General features: G+C 47.6%; 1 pseudogene; it reads left to right on the top strand.

Annotated features, from left to right (window-relative positions):
* Positions 1-17204, top strand: part of LOC146772868 (rho guanine nucleotide exchange factor 11-like) — a 256324-nt pseudogene that overhangs the window by 131273 nt on the left and 107847 nt on the right.

Below are 17204 nucleotides of genomic sequence, written 5' to 3'. Positions count from 1 at the left end.
AAGACTCTGCTTTAAGAATACCCCAAGCCCAGACACTTCTCTCCAAAAGGTGCCTCCTAAGAGGCCTAAGGACACTTCCCTTACCTCTCCTCCACCTCCTTCATCACCTCCACTTCTACCACTGACTTCACCACCTTCACCTGACCTGCCTCACTTCTTATGACTTCTTCTTAGTGGTCACTTGAGTCCTATTCAGACACAGGTACCTCTACTGCTGACTCTCCAGCAGAGGACTTTGGTGTGCCACTCTACCTTCACCCTATGGACGATGCTTGGGAGGACTACGGGGTGGACCCACTGGGGGATCCTGACCATGACAGTGTCCCTGTTGCCAATTTGGCAGGCCTCCTGACTTACTATGACAGAGCCCAATGGGAAGAGGTTGTGGCCTTACTCCAACATCTCCTCGACCAGTACTGGAAGAGGGGAGCAGAGACTGTTGAGGATGTGAAGGTCATATCCAGCGCTACCATTTGGTGTGCATTAGCTACGGCTGATAAAGCTGACAGTGAGCTGAACACCTCAGTGATCCTCCATTGCCACTCTAGGGTGCATGTCTCAGGTTTCAAAAGTAGGAAATTTAACAACATCTCATTAAGCTGCCCTTCACAGGCGAGCACCTTTTCGGTCCCCAGGTTGGTGAGATGTTGGAAAAGATGAAGAAGGACACTGGCCTTGCTAAGGCCATGGGTGCCCTTCAGGTTCCTTCAGCTAAAGCTCCTTTCTGCAACAGACAATGAGTAGGTCCAAGGCAACTTCGACTGATTCCACGCTGTCACATCAACACCAGCAGCAGGCTAACTGCAAACAGGGAGTTAGGAATTATGCACGGGCACCTTCAGGAGTAACAACTCAAAAGGTTGAGGCAGAGCTCCTCCCTCTAGGAGAACCTCTATCTTTAGGCATTGACTTGCGTGAATATCCCCCTTACCACTCCCAATCCCACTACACCTGTTGGGAGGAAGCTTTAGAGATTTCTACCCCTTTGGGGACCACAGACTAGTGAGTTCTATCCATCATTGAGTACTGCTACTGCCCTGAGCTCAGTCAACCCTACCAAACATCTCTCCTTACACACATACGCCATCAATCCAGCACACTTTGCTCTACTCAAACAGACCATAGAGTCAATGCCCCTCAACATCGAGCAAGGGTTTTTAATCCCTGTACTTTCTCATGCCCCAAAACAACAACTTCCTCAGGTGTCTTTGAGCTCAGGCCTCTCAGCAGATACATCCTCTCAGAACATTTCCATATGATCATCCTATAGTATGTAATCCCCCTGCTTTAGCCAGGGCACTTTATGACCCCACTAGACCTAAAGGGTGCCTACTTTCACCCCCCATCCCTCCGGCCCATCAATGCTACCTCTGCTTCATGGTAAATGGTCAGAGCTACTAGTTCAAAGTGGTGCCCCTTTGGAGTCACCACAGCCCCAAGAGTCTTCACCAAATGTCTTGCTGTGGTAGCTGCTCAACTCAGAAGGGAGTGGACTCACTTATTCCTCTTCTTTGATGACTGGTTGATCAAGACTGCAAGCAGACAAGACTGCTGAGTCATCACCCAAGGTGCAATCTTCCTGCTTCACCAAGTAAGTGTTACAGTCTATGCTACCAAGTCCCACCTACAACCACTTCAGGTCTAATACTTTCTTTAGTCAATCCTAAATGCAGTCTCGGTTAAAGCCCACACAAGCGAGCAAAGGGTGACTGCATTCCAACAGCTACTGCCTCTTGTTCAGCCACTCTGTCCTTTCACAGTTCAAATATTGATGCCTCCTGGAATAACGGCCATAACCAGAGAGTCACTGGGAGGATCTAGTGTTGATAAGGGCCAGCAGCCATTTATCTCTGCAATAGTGTAACAATAACAATCTATTGTGTGGCAGGCCCTTCGCAGACCAGGTACCACAGTTGACCATTACCACAGCCTCATCTCTCGACAGTTCGTAAGCATATTTGAACAACATGACAATCTATAATCTGTGCCTACCTCATCATGCTCTTCATATAAAACATCTTGAGCTTTTCTCCATACATCTAGCCCTCAAAGCTTTTGTACCGGACATTTAGGGCGAGGTGGTGCTTTTGTGAACTGATAACATGACTGCCTTGTTTTACATGCAAATACAAGGTGAAACACACTCTCCTCAACTATCAGCACTAGCTCAGAGTATTTGGCACTGGGCAATTTCCACCTTGTGTGTCTCCCGGCAGAGTTCCTCTGGCAGTGGATGGCGACTTTGCAGACTTGCTCAGCAGGATGCAGCAACAAGACCATGAGTGGGAACTCCACCCACCAGCCCTACTCACGTATGTTTGGCGATGGTGGTACCTCAGATATAGACCTCTTTGCCGCCTTGCACCTAGAAGCTATTGCTGCATAAATGCAGAATATGGAACATGTTCTATTCAAGATCCCTATTCTAAAAGCCTTTGTGAAGGGCCTTAAATGTATCAGCCCCCCTAGTGTGCCACCTGCATTAGTCTGATCACCATAATGATAGGACTGCCCTTCAAACCACTGCATTCTTATATTTTCCAGTTTCTTAGTGTTACAAACACAAATGAAAATTGGTTATATAGAAATATTAATGTAAAGAATACTTCAATACTAAAGTACCCCAAGATGAGTTCTCTTTTTCCCTTCTTCTGAAAGAATACTCGGATGAAGGCTGCTAACATTCAAAATGCCTCCCTTCCATGAAGACTGTAGAGAGAGACTCTTTATATGCCTTCAGTTTCTCTCCAGTCTGGCTAAAAAAGGGCCTTGCTCCTCTTTACAGCAATGCTAGTGCTCAAGTCACCTATGTTGCTTATGGATTATACGCTCATTCATCAGACCTCAGCCCCGTGAACTGCTAACAACAATTACTGACTAGCAGTCTTCACAAAAACATTGATGGCACATATGCTACAATGCTCCCCACTAAATCTATCCATGAGCAACAATTTTGGTTCTTTCACAAACTTTTGATTCACAGACATATTAAGTTTGACAGAGAGGAAACACTATACACCTCTTGGACACAGTTCCCTTCTCTCATACACCAGGTCTCCCATTCAATAAATTTGGTGGTCACTGTTATCAAAGGCTTTGTTGAAAACAGGAATCTAGGAGTCATTTTTTTTAACTTTGATCCATTACTGGATTTTGAGATGTTGAAGTGAGCTACTGTTTCTCTTAAGGTTTCCTGATGGTTGTCTTTCATTCATGGACACCAAAAACATTTTATATGGGCAGTTCAATTCATTTGTTAGTTCTGAACTAGGATTTTACAGTGACAAACTGAAGCAAATCATAAACAAAATTATGTGGATGTCAGTGGAAAGTCTAAATGGGCTTGTGCATGTTACACTAATACTGAGGAAGAAGTGGTAAGATGTGATATCTGAAGGAGATCCTACACAACCTCACCCCCTCCTACCAGTTGAAAGAAACTGTACAAGCTAATCAAAGCTAAGAGTAATGTGGAAAAGATCACAAACTGAGACAGACCAAAATGTCTTCAGGTACAAAGATCAAGGTCACTTTTTTAGTTAACCCTGACAATAAATGTTGCAAGTCATCTTCCATTTATACAGTATCTTGGCTATTTTCTTTTACCCAGAACATGTGTGTAAAAGGTCTCTTTGCACACAATCTCAAATATTAATAACTAGGAAGTATAGGAAAGTGCCCCTTTTTGCATGGTTGCCCCCACTTTTTGCCTAAATGTTGATGTATTTTGACTAAGTGTGCCCCGGGCTCCTGCCAACCAGGTACCCAGGGCCTATGTTCTTTCCCTAAACCTGTAATGTTGCAAAACCCAATTGGCACCTCTCTGGCCACATGTAAGTCCCTTGTAAGAGGTACCATAGGTACCAAGGGCACTGTGACCAGGGAAGGCCTCAAAGGGCTGCAGCATTTATTGTGCCACCGTTAGCGATCCTGTACCTTCACAAACACACACTCCCCTTGCAGGCTGCGTGTTTTGGAGCAGAACAAAGTGAAGAGTCGACATGGCACACATCCCTGTGTGCCATGCCTACAACCCACTGCCCTGGCCTAGATAAGTCACCCTTCTAGCTGAGTGCACTATACCAGTGGTGAGGGTACCGGTACATGAGCCCAGTACCCCTACAGCGGCTAAGTCAATTCTTGGACATTGTAAGTGCAGTATTGCCATAAAGAGTATATGGTCTGGGAGTTTGTTATTACGAATGCCACAGCAACATAATGGTTTTTACCGAAAACCGGGAAATTTGGTATCAAATGTCTCAGCATATTAAACCCACTCTGATGCCAGTGTGGGCTTTAATGAAAAATGCACTCAGAGAGCATCTTTGAGATGCCTCCTGAAAAACAACCTAACTCTAGTGTCCTGGCTGAGTGGCTGCTCCCCAGCTGCCACCAAACAGACATGTTTCTGGACCCCTGGGTCGAAAGCCTGCTGCTCTCTGGGTCCTGAAACAAAGCACATCCTGGGACAAGGTGCCAAGCCTCCTCCCCCAGGATGGGCAGGGTCCATAATGGGGAAGCTTCAAAGGCCTGCCGCCATTGTGAGCTACCCCAGCCATTTGCTGCTCCGAGCAAGTTGCCCCAACTGGTGCTAACCCAAACCTTGGGCGGGAGAATCAGTGCGAAAACAAAGTTAAGAAGAGAGGTGTCCCCACCTAGGCCAACCCCACCCCTTAGGTGGGGGAGGTGAGGTGAAGCACAACTCTCAGTCCCTGCCATCTTGCAGATGGAAGACCTAGCCAACCAGAGAGAGGCTTATTCCCCCTCCCACTGGAAGGTGGCATAATAGGAGGTGTAGCCACCCCAAAAAAGGGACCAATTAGTCCTAACCTGTACTTACCTGTAACTCCCTAAATTTGGTATTTAGGGGAAACCCTGAACCTTGCCTCCACAGATCAGAGCCGAAAAGAAGGACCGAACAGCTGTGCAGAGAGGAGAAGAGGAGCACACAAACTGACTTGACCCCAGCCATACCGGCCTCTCCCGACCTCAGAATCCTCCAACAGAACCTCTGTGTGTCCTGCAGCCAGCAGTCCTCGAAAACCCTGAGAATCTGCCCTGCCTTTGTGTCTAAAAAGGACTTTGTCTCCCATGAGCATCGACTTGCTCAAAAGTAACCAACTCTGACTCCGGCCAACTCTGTGAGTCTCCACCACTCTGCTCCCGGCGACCCGTGTCCAAGTGAATAAACACCCTAAGGAGCTCCTCCGAGCTATCCTAGCCTGGATCCTAGTAACCCCTGAACCTCAACAATCTCGTAAATCAAACCTGCATCCAACAACTGAAGGTCCCCTCAACCGCGACCAAAGGTGACACCTTGACCGACTCCATAACCGAAGTGGACCAGAAAGAGCAACTATGACCGTCTGACCAACTCCATCTCCAAATGCTTGCAGTTACCGTACGATGACTCCCAAAGCCCCCATTCTCCTCAACAGCAGCTGACCGACTCCGAGGGAACCGCGACTTAGTCTGCAGCCTCAGCCAAGACTGCATCCTAAACCCAGCTACTCCTGTGCTGCTGATGGTGTAGTTCTTGTGTTGGCCATTGGGCATACAGCACTGACCTCGACCCCAGAAGCTTTTGTTCCCAGTCTGGTGGCTTGCTTGCTGCAGTCTAAAAGCCCACAACTGTGCCTAGCCCTTGGCTAACATGTGGTCCCTGCAACCCGCTGCCCCTGTGCCGCTGGCAGTGTGACTCGAGTGCCCATTTGACTGTAACTTACCTACAGACCCGTAAACCCAGTTCTGCCTTCTCAGGACTAAATGTGGCTCATGATTAGTACTGCAAATCTGTAATAACTTTGCAAAATGTATTGTCTCATTTTTCTTTCCCTCAGGAAGTGCACCAGCCTTGCATCTAGAGATACCTGGCTGTGTAAGAAAAGTAATTGCAAAGTAAACCTGACTATCTGCAGATATAAAGTAATTCTACAATAACTAATTCACTGCATTCAAACTGTATTTAAACTGCATATGCTTCCAAAGTATACTATACTTACCTGTACCAGGCCTGGCTTGGTTCTAGAAAATAAATATAACTAAATAATATATTTAAACAAACTAATTTGGTCCGAGTTCAGTCCTTGAGTGTGTGAAATCATCTCTTCTCTGAGTTGTACAATAAATGCTTAGCACTACCATCTGATAAGGCCTTACTGCTCGCACACGCTACCACAAATTGAGAGTATGGTACTCCCTACTTCAACCTCTGCCTACCTTTGGGGATCCACTGGACTCTGTGCAAACTATAACTTACTTTGGTCTAGTGTATACAGAGCCAGCTTCCTGCATGAAGAAACTGGCTTTTCTCTCTCAAAGTGAACACCCATTCTTCATCCTGCCCATCCTGCACCTACCTCTCACATTGATGAGTGATTTGTTTTCCTGTCACTCTTTCTCTGCAAAGTGAACATCTGCAGTTGAATGCACACCTATTCATTTAAAATAAAGATATGATTGATTGCTGTGTGTGCTATGGAAATAGCCAAGCAAGGTAAATGTACATGTCTGTATCTTTCCAGGTTTGCTCTTTTATAATCTCAGATCTGATGGCAAACTATTCTTTTGTCTTTGTGTCTATATTGTCTCTCCATCTTTAGATGTGCATGTGCTGCTCCTGGAAGATCTGTTAGTGCTGCTGCAGAAACAGGATGACAAACTCATGCTCAAGTGTCACAGAAAACCAGCTCCGGATCCATCCAAATCTAAACAGCTTGTTTGCCCTGTTATAAGACTGAACTACGTGCTTGTCCGCCCCGTCGCAACAGGTATGTTGGGCATTCAGAACTCTTGTCTACAGTGTCTGACACACACACACACGCACATGCGTACACGCACGTGCGTACACGCACACACACAGACACACACACACGCCCGTGCGCGCACGCACCCACGCACACACAGACACACACGCGCGCGCACACACAATAGGACACACCCAGCCTCTCATCCCTCTGTTGCAGCTCCAAGTCATTAAGTAACTATCATTGACACAGCCAATAGGCCTTGATTTAGTGTGCTAACACTTTAAAAATGCAAACAATAAACTCAAAAAGAGAAACAAAATGCTTTTTACAGTGAGGGCTCCATGAATTTGATACATTCGTCTTTTTGTTTCTGTGTCAAATAAAGGTTGATTGGCAATGGATTCGTCTTTATAGCCCGTCTTTAGTGTCTGTGGCCAGAAAGCGAGGAAGGACTATAATGAAGGCTGTCTCGCCAGCGTTCATAGTCAAAGAAACCAAAAGAGGTTTGCATTGAAGGCGAGACAGCCTTCAATATAGACAGTCGTTCCTTTCTATACACCCCCTTAAAAATACCCATCTCAGCTGCACTAATGAGAAGCTCTTGGGATGACAAAACAGGGGTGAAGCCAGCAGCACACAGAGGAAGAAGAGCAGGGTTGAATTGGGATAAAAAATAGGCCTGGGCACCCTAAAAAAAAAAGGGGCCCCCATTCACCCTTCGCATCCTTTCGCAAAACATTTATTGGTCAGGGTACCACGGTTATTTGTTGGAATTAGCTAGGGTAAAAGAATAACCTGCCAATAACCAGTCAGATCAAGTGATGAACGCTCATCTCACTGACCTATCTCTTGGGCCTACTGACAGGTAGTTTGATAGCTGATGAGTGTGCAGCAAAATAGAGGCCAAAGTAGTACTTTTTTTAAACACGTCATTACAATTGAGCTACTGCTTTACATGTGATGAAAAAGATGGATGGGGTCTCTACACGGGTTGTGACCAAATAAAGGTAATTTGAAATCTTTTATAAGAGAGGAGTTAATGTAATGTACTATGGACTATGGACGTGGCCTGAAACGTAAGCTTTCCAGGTGTGCACCCAATCAGTATTTGAATGCCTCTGGTGTTAGTGAGCCCAAAAATATCATAGAAAAAAACACATAAAATATGACAGACCATTTGACTTTGCCAGTGCTTATTAGCACAGATTTGTACTCAATATCATATAAATGAGTATTCTTCCCTTCGCATCTCTTTCCACTGTGCTAGCTGCTTACACTCTTTTCTCCTCACATCATCCTCTGAAGTCTTCATTTGCATCCCTCACTCTTCACCTTCTGCCTTTTCTTTTCATTTTCTCCTTCTGCATTGTTTCTTTTGTTCCCTCCTCTCCCCCATCCCCTCTCTTACACACACATACACAGAGACACTGCATTTCTTTTCCTTTGGTGCAAATATTTTGACATCAGTATTTGTGTACCAATTGTACGCACTTTCACCTAAAATGGTAATTCCGATTGACAAATATACTTTATTGCTCTGTGCTCTCAGCAGAGGCCAAGAATTGGATGAGTCTAACTCCTTTGTGACCCACTACCAGGCACTGTGAAAGACAGGCACTGCCTTCAGACTCCTCTCTAGAGCTGTGAATCGTGCCCCGTCTTGAACACGCAGCAACAACTTGAAACCACTCAGACATGAGGACTCGGTTGGCTGATCCATATGTTCCTGCCAATACCCTTTTTGATGCACCAGCTGAACCTCAATCTGGTTCTCACACTTGATTTGAACCTCATTCGGCAGAGGCACAACTGTCCTCAGAACCTGCTCACATTTAAAACAGTGCTTCTCATTGCACTCATGTCAGGGCGTCGCATGAGTAAGTTGCCAGCACTTTCTGTCCAGCAACCATACATTACCATCTTTCGGGACAAGTTAGTGCGAGACCAGGGAAGCATTCCCCCAAAGGCTGTAATGCCTTTCCACATTGAGCATTCTATCCCTGCTGATATTCTTCGCTCTTCCTCATCTATCCAAGGAAGGAGAGCAAGACTCCATGGCCCAGACCGAAGAGAGCTCTGAGTTTCTATGTTTGTTAAACCAAATATCACTGGGTGGATGATCAGCTCTTTGTGGGTTTCTCAGGGGCAATAAAGGGAAGCTCAGTGCAGAAATAGACTATCTCCAGATAGACTGTTCTTTGTATAAAGATCTTCTATGGTCTGGCTAAGAAACAGCTTCAGGAAGGCCTCTGGGTTATTTTGACCAAAGCTGCTACCATGAATCTTGGACATCTGCAAAACTGTGACATCTATCTATCCCCAGATTCCTCCTCGACCCTCCCTCCAAGTTTTGTGGGATGGACTAATTTGACTGATACTAAAAAATGTAAACTAGAGATCAGCACACTGACACAATCTGATTTCTAGGGCTCCGCGTCCCACAGCTCAGACAGATATCAGAAAGAAACTGATGTCCCATGCAGAGGTTTTGATTATATAGGGGCCCAATATCACTTCTAGGGTGGGACGGACCTGATGTGAAGCTGCTCAATGCCACCTAGTGGCATACTAGGGAATTACTAAAAAAACAATCTTCGGATCCAGTCTGCCACCCGGGCATTCACAAGGTGGGGCTCTGCGGTCGGATCGATTATCCTTGCGAAAGAGTGTTACTGAAGGTGGGTAACTTATTTCTCTGCTACATACTTCAGGAACAGGATTTTAGATAGAAGATGAAAGAGAGAAGAACATATTGACAAAAAAGAGAGGCTTTTGAGTCTGCAAAATATCGACGTGGTATATCAGTGACAAATAGCCCATCACAATAACATAACTGCAGCAAAAGAAAGAACTTAATGAGATTCAGTTCCTCATCTGGTTTCTTTTACAGTATACAAGGGATACTGGAGACTATTAAAAAATTCCATAGTGTGATACAGCAACTTGTGAATTACCAGAATAGTAAAAAACCTAAATCTTAAGAGCCTGATGTCCTGTTCTGGATTGGTTTCTCTTCACAGCACTGGCAAGCATAACACTCCGCATAAAAGACAGCACCTGGCATCAGGCTATTAACTCATCTATATTAATTTCTCAGCTTTTATACATGGCCTACTGATGTGGAGCTACTCTCCACACGTCCTATACTCTCTGTTTCCCTTAATGTAGTGAGAGGGAAAACTAGTACTTCCTGTCTCCACCCAGGAAGTTCCTGGCATCTCACTTCTGTCTGGATCAGCTGGACCGCTGACCTACTTATATAACAATGTCCTTTCCTGGAGGACATGACATCTCCCCCCCCCCCGCCCCCACTTACAAAGAAATTCAGTCAATCTCTTCAGTGCATCTTTTGGACACTGTAGTTGGTTTCTTTGCTCCGCAAATGTTGAGAGTGGTTCTGCGGATGTTGAGGGTAATGTCTGTTACGGGGAGAGTTCGTTAATGAGGTGAGCATCCTTTCTGCTCCCTGACTGGTTTGTTAGCTCTGCTGACCTACTTATAATACAACGTCCTTTCTTAGAAGACATGACATCTCCCACCCAATTACAAAGAAATTCAGTCAATCTCTTCAGTGCATCATTTGGGCTCTGTAGTTGGTTTCTTTGCTCTGCGAATGTTGAGCGGTTCTGCAGATGTTGCGGGTGATGTCTGTTGCGGGGAGTGTTCGTTGGTGAGGTGCGCATCCTTTGGGCTCCTTGATTGGTTTGTTAGCTCTGTGGATGTTGAGTAGGGTTTCTGTTGAGAAAGGTGTTTGTTGTTTCGATGCTTCACGAGAACAAGGGTCGGCTCTGGGACCCATTTACTTGTTCTATTTGACTCTCCTACTCCCAGTTGCATTTGGGAATGTTGAAGTCTTTGACCATCCGGGCATATGCATGTTCTTTTCTCATCCCCATTTTCTTGAGAATGACATGTCTCTGTCAACATATGTCTGCCTTTCTTACAAGGTGATGAGGCAGCCTTTTCCCAACATTTTTGGGTAATGTCCCATACATTCGTTCTTATTCTGCAAGCTCTTTGAGTCAGCCGAGCTGTCCCCATCAGAGGTGAAGATATATTATTCATGTCTTGATGTGAATATAACTGACATGACATGTTGCGTTGTGGGGTTAGTGATTGTTCTGAGTCATCGGCATGTGATGTTTTGCTCTGAACGGGGAGAACATTCACTGATTCCAATGTGCATTTGGGTGATTGACGGCATTGGCGTTTTCTTGATCTTGACTCTGTTGACCTGAGTGATTGTGCAAACATGCTTTCTGAATCAGATGAATCTTCTTCTGATTTCTTTTGAGGAAGTCCTTTTGGGTGTGTTCTCACTGGTGAATCTCTTGAGCTGATGGACTGTGATGAACTGCTCCTTGAGTCGGAGCTGTCTTTGGGACGTTCCTTTGGGTACATCTCTCGAAGTGTCTTATGTACTCTTGCAACGAGGGATAATTTGATAGCCGTGTGTTTATTTCTATTTTTTGGCCCCAGTGCATTTTGTCTCTGCTCCTCTCATGTGATGTTAATTGTCTCCTCTCAGTTTTCTCCTTATTGTCATGGGTGTCTTGAGTGCGTTTGCATACCCATTTCCGGTGTCTGAGTGAATTGCCCAGTCTTATGTGGTTTGGTTCTTCTTCTCGCTTGTTGGACGCACTGCCGTCTGTGCCATGTGTGTGATATATCCCACTGCTTGATGCTTCTTCAGAAAAATCTAAGAAGTTCGATAAACAGTGGGTGGCTCCGGTGTGTTTGTATACCGGTTTCCAGAGTTGGTGTGAATTGCCCAATCTTCTGTAGTTTGTTTTTTCTTCACGCTTGTTGGGCATGGTGTCGTCTGTTCCATTTGTGTGATCTGTCCCACTGCTTGATGCTTCTTCAGAATATTCTGGAAAGTTTGATGAATGACTCCTTGAAGTTATTTCAGTTTGGCTGTCACAATCCCGGAATGTCCCATTCTTTGGTTTGCCATCCTCCACTGCCTTTTGTATTGTTGAATCTGAGTATTTCATTTCACTTTGTCTATCATGATATCTTGCCTCTGGTCTGTCTTTGCCCTCACTCTTTCTGGCTCTATTGGTTTCTTGGACTTTACTCACTGACATGAAAAACATCTAATTTTTCTTGTTTTCCTTTCTTGCATTGAGGTGCAATTCTCTTGCTTTGGCCCGCTCTCCAGCTTCGGCCCTCCTAATGATTTCCTTTAGCGAGAGCTGCTTTTGAAGGATCTTGCATTTCGTGTCTGGTATTGAACATCCCTCAATTACCCTGAGTCGAATTGCTTCCTCATTTGTGAATGTATTAAAATTGCAGTATTGTACCAGACTTTGTAACCTTGTAATGAAATTTTTAATGATTCACCTGGTTCCTGCCGTGCTGCGTTGAAGATGAGGCGTTCTTGAACCACCTCTTTCTTTGTGTTGAAATGGGCACATAGTGTCTCTTTGAGTTTTTCATATGTCTCTGTGTCCTTTGTTGAAAACTTTCTGATTAGGCGTCGGCCTTCATGTCCCACCAGCTGAAGTAGTAGTAGCAGACGTTTTTCGTCTCTTCGCTCACTGGTTGTTGCAAAAAATTCATCCAGTGACTCCAGCCACCGTTTCCATTTGGGACCCAAACCTTGGGTGCCCGTCTGTCTCACAGGGGGTGGCACTTCAATGCAGGGGTTAGATTTTTGTGTTTCTTTTCCCACCGACATGATGGTGGAATGTGCTAGTATGATAATGCCACAAGACTGCTCACTATACTTTATGTATTATTTGTTGGCCCTCTTCGGTAGAGGTCTTGCGTATAGTTGTTTTTCTTTGATTTTGGAAAAGCTCACTCAAAGGTGATCACTGTATTCTTTCTGGCAGCATCACATTTTCTTTGTAGAGCTGTTCCAGCTTTGATGCCCCCAGCTATGTGTATTCCTTTCAAAAGCCAACCTGGCTTGGTGTCTGCCCTTAGTATGGCTGTCTCAGTAGGCTTCATTGAATTAGGCTTGGATTGCCTGATTCCAATATGGCTGTCTCATTGATTTTAGTGGATTTGTCTCAGGGTGCCTGACTTCAACATGGCCACCCCATAGACTTCAGTCGACTGTCTCAACTTGTCTGACTTCAAAATGGCCGCCACTCGGCTGCAGCATGCATGGCTTGTAGTTCAGATAATTCCTACTTTTCTTTAATGCTGCATGCTAGCTGCAAGTAATTTGTGCTTCCTCAGCACTGGTACTTTCTTATATTACTTGCCTGCGTTATCTGCAGGCGTGATATTCGATCCCACCTTCGTCGCCAGTTGTCCTGTTCTGGATTGGTTTCTCTTCACAGCACTGGCAAGCATAACACTCTGCATAAAAGACAGCACCTGGCATCAGGCTATTAACTAATCTATATTAATTTCTCAGCTTTTATACATGGCCTACTGATGTGGAGCTACTCTCCACACGTCCTATTCTCTTTACTTCCCTCAATGTTAGAAATGGGATTTCTGGTTGGATAGGGCTTGCGCCAAAGCCAGACAGAAACCACCACTCTAGTCAGGGCTGGGGAGTTACACGCCAAAGATAACCCCTGCTCACCCCCTTGGTAGCTTGGCACGAGCAGACAGGCTTATCCCTAAGGCGATGTGTAAAGCGTTTGCGCGCGCACCCAGCAACAACACCCAAGGCCCACCACAAAGGAAACTCCACACAAGGTATTCTATAAAAATAGCCTTTGTATTATACACAACACATTAGATAAAACCACACACTTTACAATGTGCCAACAGGCACGGGCAGAATTTACAAGGGATTATATGTACAGGGGACAGGGCCACATGGACCACTGTCCGAAATTAGCACTCTTAGAACTTAGGAATAATACTTTAGAACATAGCACACAATAACATATATAACACACAACCAGTAACTCCTGGTAACCAGAAGTACCACCTACGCAACCCTAACCACCTTAGGAAAATACTGCGCAGGGAATCAGGACCTCACCAGCACCACCTGTACTAGGAGAAAAACAACCACCTAAGTATCACTCTACCTGTAGGGGTCTAAGCACATAAACACAGGATGCATAAAATACATTCAGAGGTGTAAAGCAAAGCACATGACGCATAAACACATTCAGAGGTGCAGGAAAGGGACAATGGCGCAAAAACTCACATTAGCCACTATCTGTGGCAGTCCCTGGGCCAACTGGCCTGGTAGGGGCTAGGACGCCCTCTGTTCAGCAAAGTCAGGGGCAAGCCTGCGCAGGCTGCGCAAGCCAGGCGCACAATGCACAACCTAAACGTTGCAGCTGCCCACTAAGTGCTGGGCAGCTGGAGAAATGAGCGTGGGCACCACTGTGCCTTCTTAGGAAAAATAGGGCAGTTGTTGGAGCCTCCCTGGGCTCTAAACAAATGAATACGGCCCCCAATAACGTTGGAGCGCACCAGCGCTCGAAGAACACAATGCGGAGGGTTGGAGCCCCACGAGCGCTCTAAAAATAATATGCCCCCACGATGGAGCGTCTTCGCGCTCTAGGACCAATATGGCCCCGTCTGTCGGAGTCCCTCTGGACTCTTGAACAATGTGCCTCGTGGGAGCCTTTGGGGCTCTAAAACTAATTTGCACCCAGGAGCGTGGGAGTCCCGCTCGGGGGACTCAGCAACATCAAATGCCCTGGGAAGAACTTGCCCCCTCGGTGAAGCAGCGCGCAACTGCGGCGCTGCGTGAAGAAGGGAGAGGGCAGAACGGACAAAATCCTCAACCGCGTGGAGCCCCACTCACCTGGGACTCCCGCGTTGTCTCCTGCTCTCCCGGGCTGTTCTCAGAGGACTTCAGAGCCTCCGGCCTGACGGGCGGTGCGGGGGAATCTCCGGGGCTTCAGCCAGCCGCGTGTCTTCGGTGGGAGGCGGGGTAGGCTCCCGCCCTCCTGCTTCCGGTTCCTGTTGTCCCGGAGGCCCGCCCCCGGCCGCCTGACTTCCTGGGATTCCCTGGCCGCGGCGGTGATTCTCCGGCCGTCAGAGGGGTAGGCTCCCTCGCAAGAAAAACAAATAAGCGGGGTGGGCACCCGCCAACGAAATAAACCAATAAGCGGGGTGGGCACCCGCCAACGACCACGGCAATGCGGGGTGGGCACCCGCTTCAAATCGGCAAAAGCGGGGGAATCCCTACGTCGGGGTTCCCCTGTTAAGGATCGGAGCTCAGCGCTGCTGGGGCCACAAATGGAGCGCTCCTAGCGCTATAAGTAAAAAGCGCTTCCAGGCTCTTGGGCAATAAAGCATGTCCAGCCAAAGTCTTCAAAAGCAGGGGGGGGCAAAGACTGGACCCAAGGGCCAGCTCACAGGGCCCTCCAGCATGGAGGCAGTCCCCAGTGGCGGTCTCTCCTGGCGCCCAGCAGCAGCAGGCCCCCCTCAAGTTGGATCAGCAAGATAACACCAAATGTAAGGGGACACAGCCCCTTTTTATACAGTAAATCCTTTGTCTCAAGGTGCAGGGAAGGGGCGAACCATTACAACTGGTCCCTGAGCACTTTGTTTTGCTCAGCCCCTCTCCTTATTCAGTGGACAGGCCAGAGTCATCAGTCGCACCACAGGGGGCGGAGCCAGCATTGTGTGGGGAAAACCCTGCCCTATTCAGGACCCAGGTGTACTCCTCCCACCCATCTAGCTGCTGATCTCCCCATTCACCACTGGGTGACTCATCCTGACTCTGGGGATTTCCCTAGCCCGTCACATGACCTCAACCAGCCAATCGCACGACAAGGCACACATTTTATACTGCACACCGAAGTGCCCACTTCTAGAAGTGGCACTTCCATACTAGGTACATGCACGCCGCACACATCATCGCGCAGCATTCAATCACACGAGTCCGCACATACCAAACTCGGGCCGGCACACCCCATGCATCAGGAACTACTAGGGACACATACATTCCCCATGCATTCCTATGGGAGGACAGGCCTATCTCACCACATGCACTTAGAATGCGCACGCACTTTCCTCTGGGACACAGGGAAAGTGCGCAGAAACCAAAAATCACCACACCAAGTCACCAATAAAAAGCAAAAAAGTTCAGGGGTGAACCTGCCAGAAGGGCCAAGTCCAACACAACCCCCTTCCAGCCAAAACGCAGGGCAGACCAATCACCACCGTGATGGACTTCCCTGCTTGGGGCGATAGAACACGGATGCGGGCCCGCAACTGCAGGGACACCCTCTGGTCTACGCCACGGTGAACCCATGGAATTCTTTCTAACACCACTGTCTGGACCAACTGGGCTACCCCACTGGTACTCCCAAGCTGTCCGCGGCCAAGACCAGGCCCTAGGCCACCCAGGTGCCACCGGTCATTGCCTAATCACAGAGTGGGGGGTAGTAACCCCTGGCACATAGCGGCCATTCTCCACTCTTCCTCTCTGCAAGACAGGACTAGACTGCCACTGGTTCTCCAGCCTAGGGTCTACACCCTCAGGCGGACCAGGAGTCTCAGGGAAGGCTCTCCTCCCCCACCTCTTCTCCTAGGGTTCCTCCTCCTCCGGCGAGGGGTACACCTAGAACGCCATTCCAACCCAGGGTTTAACCCCTCAGGTTGTACCGGGGCCAGAGGTGGGCTCTCCCGCCCTCTGCACCCCCTTCCAGAGCCCTGCTCCCTACCAACTGGGGCGGTACCTCTGGAAGAAGAACCGGTCGGGACGCTGGTTATTGACATCCCACCCTTCAGGTCAGGCTGATCCTGAACCTGGCCTCCCAACCTCCGGCCTAGAACCTTTGGTGGAATAATTGCCTGGCACTCCAGGACTTCTGGGGATTTCCACTCCATCCCCCTGAGGCTATCAAATGACACATATGTCGAGCGACTGTCTGTCTGGCGCTGATCTCCCGTCCCCTGTCCACCTGACAGTGCGCGGAGATCCCCCAGAACAGAAGTGGTGTCACCCTGGTCACTACACGGGATCCTAGCCCAACTGGGTAGTCCCTGACCCACCGGTGTAGGAGAGTAGGGTCTGCAATCCTATGATCACCCCAGATTTTTGCTTTTTGCTTCATTGGTTTACGACTTTTCCTGGCTGTGGGCCTGCTAATCAGACCCACAGCCTAGCTGTTCTCTCTCTAAAGTGACACATGTACCTTAGGTGCATTTACTAATTGGAACTGGGCCACCTCATCAGTCCCTGTATCAGCTTACCTTAGGTATCCAGGGCCTAGGTGTACCCAGGGCCTACCAGGGGCTGCAGCATGTATTATGCCACCCCTGGCTGGCCACCCAAATCTGACACAACTGGCTGCACGACGGCTGGGGCAAGGTGGTGTAATCACCCTTTGCTTTAGGTATAGTATTCCTATATCTAACCCTAAAATGGACACATGTATTCCTATCAGTCACTCCTATGGCAGGCCTTATCAATCCTGAAGGCAGAGTGCTTAGAATCATGGGAGATGGTGCTCTGGCATGAGCTGAGCCCGTCTGCAGCTTGCGGAACCAAGTCCTAATAGCTGTTCCAGG

The sequence above is a fragment of the Triturus cristatus genome, chromosome 12, assembly GCF_964204655.1.
Source record: "Triturus cristatus chromosome 12, aTriCri1.1, whole genome shotgun sequence".
In the NCBI taxonomy this organism is placed as follows: Eukaryota; Metazoa; Chordata; class Amphibia; order Caudata; family Salamandridae; genus Triturus; species Triturus cristatus.
The sequence above is the reverse complement of the archived record's forward strand: the minus strand, read 5'-3'. Positions and strand labels throughout refer to the sequence as shown.